This window comes from Zingiber officinale, chromosome 1A, assembly GCF_018446385.1.
Source record: "Zingiber officinale cultivar Zhangliang chromosome 1A, Zo_v1.1, whole genome shotgun sequence".
Lineage (NCBI taxonomy): Eukaryota > Viridiplantae > Streptophyta > Magnoliopsida > Zingiberales > Zingiberaceae > Zingiber > Zingiber officinale.
The window spans coordinates 152055818-152063322 of NC_055987.1; the positions used below are offsets into that span (position 1 = coordinate 152055818).

A 7505-nucleotide genomic window follows, 5' to 3' on the forward strand; every position below is an offset into this window, starting at 1 on the left:
ATAAAAAGAGAAAATCATTTGCTAGGGTACAAAGAGAACCCACCCAACCCTACCATCACATGAACAACGTGTCGTATTATTGTTCTTCCCAAAGCAGTTGTTGCCGCACTAGCCATTGCCGAAGCAAACTTTATTTAGAGCATCAAGCACCATGATGAAAGCTCCTTTTTCTCTCAGACATGCTCATGGTGGTTCAGTGAAAGTTGTTTAAAGGCAAGAACTTTACCCTTCAAATTCACATATTAAACAGAAAATTAACATACTGATCATAAGATGGATCTCACTGAATCCATGCAGCATGCATGGCAACATGCTCCAAATGCTGTTATTGTTAAGCAGTGAAATATGTCAAATGTTTTTTTTTATATTTATAATAAGCTGAATACAAATGGCATTGGTGCTTAGCTTATGAGATCAGAAATCAAAGCATTCGAGGTAATAGATTTTATCATGACTTTATACTTGGAGTAGAAGTTATCTTATTATCAAGAATATAAGTAATATATAATATTATCATGACTCTTTTGATTCTCAAAGTCTACATGCATTGTTGGTAAATTAGTTTAATTTGAGAGTTGTTGATGGCAACGTGGCCCTTCTGTCACTATTATATTTCTGGCATTTGATTAGGGTTGTCTTCTATTGGTCCATTGAATTCAAACTAGCCATCCAAGATCCATTATTATGTTAAACAAGCAATAAGAACATTGGTCCACCAACCTAATAACAAAAGTCTCGACTCATTTAATTACATATATATGGAAATGTTATCCTGAACACTATATTCGTGAGCATCTTGTGAACATGTTAATTTTTTTTTATTATTTTTTAAAGGAAACGAAACTTAAAAAAAATTAAATACTAGATCTGAGATCTCTCACTTCGTGTAGAAGTAAATTATAAAATTTGTAAAAGCTTAATTAGTGTAAATTTTAGAGGCATAAAATGTTTTGTAAATATATACTGTAAAAAGTAGAATTTTGAAAATTAAAATTTTATAAAATTAAAAATCTAAAACAGTAAAATTTACTGTGAAGGTTAATTTACGAGAATTAGACTTCAGTTGTATAAAGCTAAAATATATGAATGTGGCAAAAGGCGAAATCGCTCGCCCCCAGTACCCCATCGCACCCGACCCAAGGCCAACATATCTTTTGAAAATAGAGCCCATCAACTAAAATATATGAATGTAGCTTAAGGGCATAGTCAAATTAGTTATCATTTGATAAGTTTATAAAATTGAATAAGAATTGATAAAGATTGAACAATTATTCTTCCTTGTGATGGCTAATTTTAGGATAATGGATTTCAAGTTTTGCAAAATAAAATCTACGAATGCATTCGATTTTAATAATTTCAAATTTATTTTTTTATATAAATATAAATTAGGAGTTTACCAGGGGTTAAAAGGGCCACGAGAAAAGAAATGGTTCTTAAAACATAGAGTACCATTTTCATTTTCCCCTAAAAATTTTCTCATATTACACTTCCATGTGACCACATTAGTTTTTCAAATTTGGAAAGGGAGGTGAATGTCTAAGTTCCCGTTCAAAAGGATTTACCGAGAAAAAAAAATCTCATGATCGTGATGTTTAAGTAGTTTATATATACTTTTAAATGAGCAATTTACCATACTACACAATTTCGAAAAAATATTCAAAAAGAGATCGAGAAGAAAAGATTGGGTTTGATTCAGACTAGAAAAAATCAATACAATAAGTGTAAGGGGGTATTTTACAAAAATAAACATATTTATTTTTTGTTGGTAAATACTAATTTAAGTGTACGTATTGTATAAAATTGAGTGATTAAATGCTGATACATAACCGCTTATAAATAGTTATAAAAAAAAAACTGTCACGTTAGTGATCCACTCATGTCTATTCTACAATATTGAAAGGGAATTAATAAGTATGTAGGTAGAATCACAGAGGTGATTTTGACCCCCATCACTCTCATCATTATCTCATGTACTTACCAACCAACTAAGTTAGCCATTAAAATAATTGTTCTAGTTTGAAGGCGGATAGCATAGTTGATATCTTCATGGGTTCTTGTTTCAATAGGTTTTTGGATTAATTTTTAGCGGATACAAATAGACCCGACCCCAGGCCGAGTCTGGCCCAGACCCGGCCCGGGCTCGTAACCGGATCAACGGGCCGGTTGCCCGTTGATCCGGTTCGTCGGATCGAACCAGAACCAGCCCGACAAGTTGTCGAGCCGGTTCTGGTTCACTGGCTGTAAAACCGACGAACCGCCGGTTAACCGACGGTTTAGCCGCAAATTTTTTTTTTTTTAAACGGCTTGAACCGCCGGTTAACCGGCGGTTCATAGCCGTTGGAACCGCCGGTTCGTAGTCGTTGGGAAGGTTTTTTGGGTATTTTTTCAACGGTTAGGATCATTTGACCGTTTTTTTATCAATGTCTATGATTTAGTGTCCGTTACTATCAAAACTCTATAAATAGAGAGCTCATTTCATCATTTTTCACACACATCTTCTCTACTCTTAATCTCATTTTCGTATTCTCTAATCTCTACACGCTTTCATTTCCAATTTTCAATTATAATGGAAGGAGGTCGCGGAGGTGCATCATCTCGAGCTCGGAAGGGAAAGCAAATAATGAATCCGCGGGAGGAGGACCCCAACATTCAATCCACCGATGATGAGATCGAGCATCTTCCGAATCCGACACCCGAAACACAAGGAAGTACCGATGTAATTACTTCTAAGGTTCATGAACTTTCTCCTCTAAAGTCTTCTATTTTCACTAAACATTTTGAGAAGGTCACTCTTCCGTCGGGAGAAATGCATGCAAAATGTAAGCACTACAATGCTTCCTACAAATTTCAAGCCAGCGGCGGCTATGGGTCGTTGAAACGACATGTAGAAACGAAGCACCCGACGGAATATGGACTCGACCGTTCTCAAACACAATTATCAAGATTTTCCTCAACTAGTGGTAGTACCGATTCCGGTTTATTTTTATATTCGGATAATAAATTAAGAGAATCATTAGCTAAATTTGTTTCTATAAAACATCTTTCTTTTAGTTTTAGATCTAAATGCACATTTGAAGATTTTTGTAAAGAATCTCTTAATCCATGTGCTAAACGTGTTCCTAGGACTACACTTACTCGTACAATTAAAAAATTAGTAAAACAAGGAAAAAAGAATTTAATTGATGAATTTAGTAAATTAGATAATAAAATTTCTTTATGTTCCGATATTTGGAGTGATCATTGGCAAACACATTCGTATATGTGTGTGACTTGCCATTGGATCGATAACTCTTGGAACCTCCAAAAAAGATTATTAGCTTTTAGAGTTTTTGATGAATCACATAATGCTCATAATATCGCACAATTATTATGTTTAATTTTAGAAGAATATGGTTTAACTCATAAAATATTTTCAATATCATTAGATAATGCTAGTTCCAATACCGCTTGTATAAATGATCTAAAATTTGTTTGTCAACCTATTATTAGAGGTTTATTTTTTTTATATTCGTTGTGTATGTCATGTTTTAAATTTATGTGTTCGAGGTGATTTAAAAATTTTAGAAAGTTATATTAAACCAATTAGAATTACAATTTCTTATTTATGGTCTCATCCATCTATAATGAAACAATGGGGTAGGTTTTGTAAAATTAATGGAATGAGACCTAAAAAATTTCCACGTGATGTACCAACACGTTGGAATTCAACATAGCAATTATTACAAGATTCATTTCAATATAAAGAATTATTATGTTCATTTTTTGCACAAAACACTAATAATAATATATATTTATTTTCACAACAATGGAATATTTGTAGTAGTATTTGTGAAATTTTAAAAGTATTTAATGATGCAACCGAATAACTTTTCGGTGTTTATTATCCCACTGCTCAATTAGTTTTAGAAAATTTTTCTAATATAGTATTAGTTTTAAATGAACATATTAATAATGAATCTTTATCTCCTTGCATCTTAGCTATGAAAACTAAATGGGAAAAATATTTTTATTTAATTCCTGAAATTTATTTAATTGCATTTGCTTTAGATTCTAGATTTAAATTAGAAGTTTTACAAGAAATGTTAACTTTATATTATGACGCTTTAATTCCAATTAAAGATTCTTCTTCCCCTGATCCAGTTAATATTATATATAATGTTAGAATTTATTTATATGATATTTATAATCAATATTATGCAAAATATGGAACACAAATTAATATTTCTGAAATACAACAAACTACTAGTAGTAATTTAAAACTTACAAAAGCACAACTCTTATTAAAAGAACGGACAAAATGTCCACGAGGATCCTCAAGTTCCACACAGGAACTTGAGAATTATTTTACGACTTCTTTTGATTTTAATGAAGCAGATAGCGAAAACTTCGATATCTTAAAGCGGTGGTCACAGAAGGCTCAAAGCTTTCCCGTTCTCTCTGTGATCGCAAAAGAAATTTTAGTTTGTCCAGTGTCAACTGTTGCTGTGGAGCAGACGGTCAGTGCCAGCGGCAACATATTAGATGAACGACGATCAACTTTGTCTCCCGACTCATTGGAAACCCAAGCATTACTGGACGATTGGACCAGAGCAGAGAAAAGAATCCAAGGAATGCAACTTTCAGATGACGAAGTTGAAGATTTTGATACTGAAGGAACAAATACGACAGGAACAGGAAATGGAAGTGAATGAAAATGTAAAAGGATAAAAATGTAAAAGAACTACGTGGGCTTTGATTCCCCTAAAGGGATACGTAGGCAACTTAAATAAGTGCAAGCCCTTTTTTCAATAAATTTTAATTTCTAATTTTTAATGTTTAATGTTTAATTTTTTTTAACATATTAATCTTGAACCGTGGCGAACCGTGAACCGGCAGTTCTGAACCGTGAACCATAACCGTCTTGGGCGGTTAAGGTTAAGGGTCGACCTGCCTGGAACCGTCGAATGGGCGATTCCGAACCATCGAACCGTCGGTTCCGAACTGTCGAACCGTCGGTTCCAAATCGTGGTCAGGTCTAGATACAAAATGTCTTGCTGAGTGCCTGACCTCTCCCATAAAAAGGGTCACTCCGGTAGGACAAATACCCCCGTGATTTATCCTATTCCAGAAAATGTGGCCGCCTTGGAGGGGTTGTTAATTAAGGTAACGACTTCATCTTTTCAGCTCCAATAGTTTGAAGGCTGATAAGACTCGAGACTTGGAGTAGTGGTAAGAAGCGGGATGCATTCTCAAGTAATCACGATTTCATTTTCACGTATGACACATCTACAACGATTGAACTACTTATGATATTGGATCAACACGTCAAGAGCCACATACTTGGTGGGTGGAATGCAGGGTTGGACGTAGGTGATTGAACTAGTGGTGATGTTGGATCGCTAGGAGCGACCATATTCCCTGAGTTTATTTGAGGATAAAATATGGGATTAGACCATTCATCTCAAAATTAGTTAGCTTTCAAGAATGGGATACTCGGTTATAATATATGTATATATAGCTTTATTACCCTGTACATCCATCTATGAGCAACTCGTGAGTGTTAGGACTAAAATAATTCACATATCTTCACAATGGTATGATATTATGATATCTACTTTGGACCTCAGCTTTTATGGATTTATTTTTGGACTCTACCCAAAATACCTCATTCTAATAAAGATATTTTCTATCTTTTAAACTCATGATCTTTTCAATGTGAGACTTTATGTAAAATACCGAAAATGGCGAATATTGATAAGAGAATTTTCTGAAATTTTTAGAAATTTTTCGGGAATTTTTCGGAGCTCGTATGGACGAGTTAACGGGGATATAAATGGGGCCCGAGAAAGTCTGTTTAGGCTACCCAATTTAAGTGAGGAAAAGTTGAAATTATTTATTTTTTTCTTTTTCTTTTTCTTTCCCTGTTTTCGCCGAAACCTCCCCCCCCCCCCCGCCCCCCCGTGCGTGCCATTTCTCTTCTCCTCCGCCGAATTCACCCGTGCCCTAACCTCCTAGCGCCGGCGGTTATCTCTTCTCCTCCGATTGAACGCCGGCCAAGCTTCTTCTTCCCCTCTCTTCCGAGCTGTGCCGCCCGATTCTGTCTCTTCCTGTGCCGCAGACGTTTCTTCTCGCCGACACTTAAGCGCCGCCCTTTCCCCTTCTCGGATCTGTGCGCCGACGCCGCCCAGCCCCTGCAGCCAGGTGATCATCCCGCGGCTCCCTATGCCCTAGCGCCGGCAGACGACCGCCGCCCTGCGCCGCTGCCAACTCTTGACCCGAGCAGTGCTATGAGCCGTGCCCTAGATCTGTCCTTGTGTACCACTGCCGACCGCCGGATCGGGCTGTTCCAGCCTCTCCACACCGAGCCCTAGTTTCCCGGCATCACTCCGATCGTCCTCTGCCCTAGCACTGGTCTGCCAGCCGTCCAGTGCCAGCCGCCAGCTTGTTATCGACCTGAGTCTCTGGTATTAAGGTTTCCAGCAGCAGCTTCGTCGGGTTCTTGGTCATCGCAGGCGATTAGAGGAAGAGGTAAGGTGCTCAGGTTGTTCTGAGAATTTGGTTGTTGTTTGGATGTCGATTTCTTAAGCTTCATTTTGATCCAGACAGTGCATTGCAGGGCGTTTCTTGATTTCCAATAGCTACCTCTGTTCCGACAGCAAGTTGTCTTTGTTATGGATTTGTTGGGCTGTGGATTAAGGTAAGAAGTAGGGAAATTGATTCATGTTGTTGATGAATTAGGTATGTATTGAATTAGGGCTAAATCAAGTAAGATATTATGATTGGTTATTTTATTGCAAGCCCTAATTCGAATGAATTAATTAGAATTGATTGAGGAGTTAAATGATCCAATTAGGGTTTATAATTGGATTTGGATTTATGCTAGTTTCTCGAGGATTTGATTTAGCTAATTAATTGGTATTTAATTAGCTAAATCTGTATACTATGTATTACAGGACTGTGACGCGAGATGAGCAACTCGACGTTGGATTTGGATTGGATACGACCCTTTCTATTGGAGGCGGGTACCTCTTGACTTATCTTTATGATATTGTCTATTGGATATGCATAGTATTTTATAGCTGCAAGCAATGATCATGTTTGCCTTGGTATGTCACGGTTTGATACCCATAGCATGATCTGTTGGCCGTTTGTTATGTATCCATGTTTACGTTTCAGGATTATTGCCATGAGTACCTTGGTTCCTAGAGTAAGTGGCATACCATACCTACTGAGGTTCGGACTAGGTTCTGGATTTTATTTTCTGGCATGTGTATCTAGATTATCTGATACCTAGGTTTTTATACCATACCTGACTTGTGTACCTCTATTTGTATATCATATATGGTTCGTGTACCTAGACCTTGATTATTGATATGTGCATATTGTTGGTACATATGTTATGGAGGGAGATATGTTTAGGATCTAGGTGGCTATACCATAGAGGACTTGTATGCCCTAGATCCGTGGATTGACCTACTGATACTGTAGTACCCATTTTGTATATATATAGATATGGTTATGTTGAT

At 36.6% G+C, this 7505-nt stretch overlaps 1 long non-coding RNA gene across 1 annotated transcript; it reads left to right on the forward strand.

The window, feature by feature from the left end:
* The first annotated feature begins 6369 nt into the window (after positions 1 to 6369).
* LOC122011233 lies at positions 6370 to 6965 on the forward strand. Its single transcript, XR_006119933.1, has 3 exons — positions 6370 to 6507; positions 6596 to 6676; positions 6933 to 6965. It is a non-coding gene; the product is annotated as an uncharacterized LOC122011233 (long non-coding RNA).
* Positions 6966 to 7505: the final 540 nt, after the last annotated feature.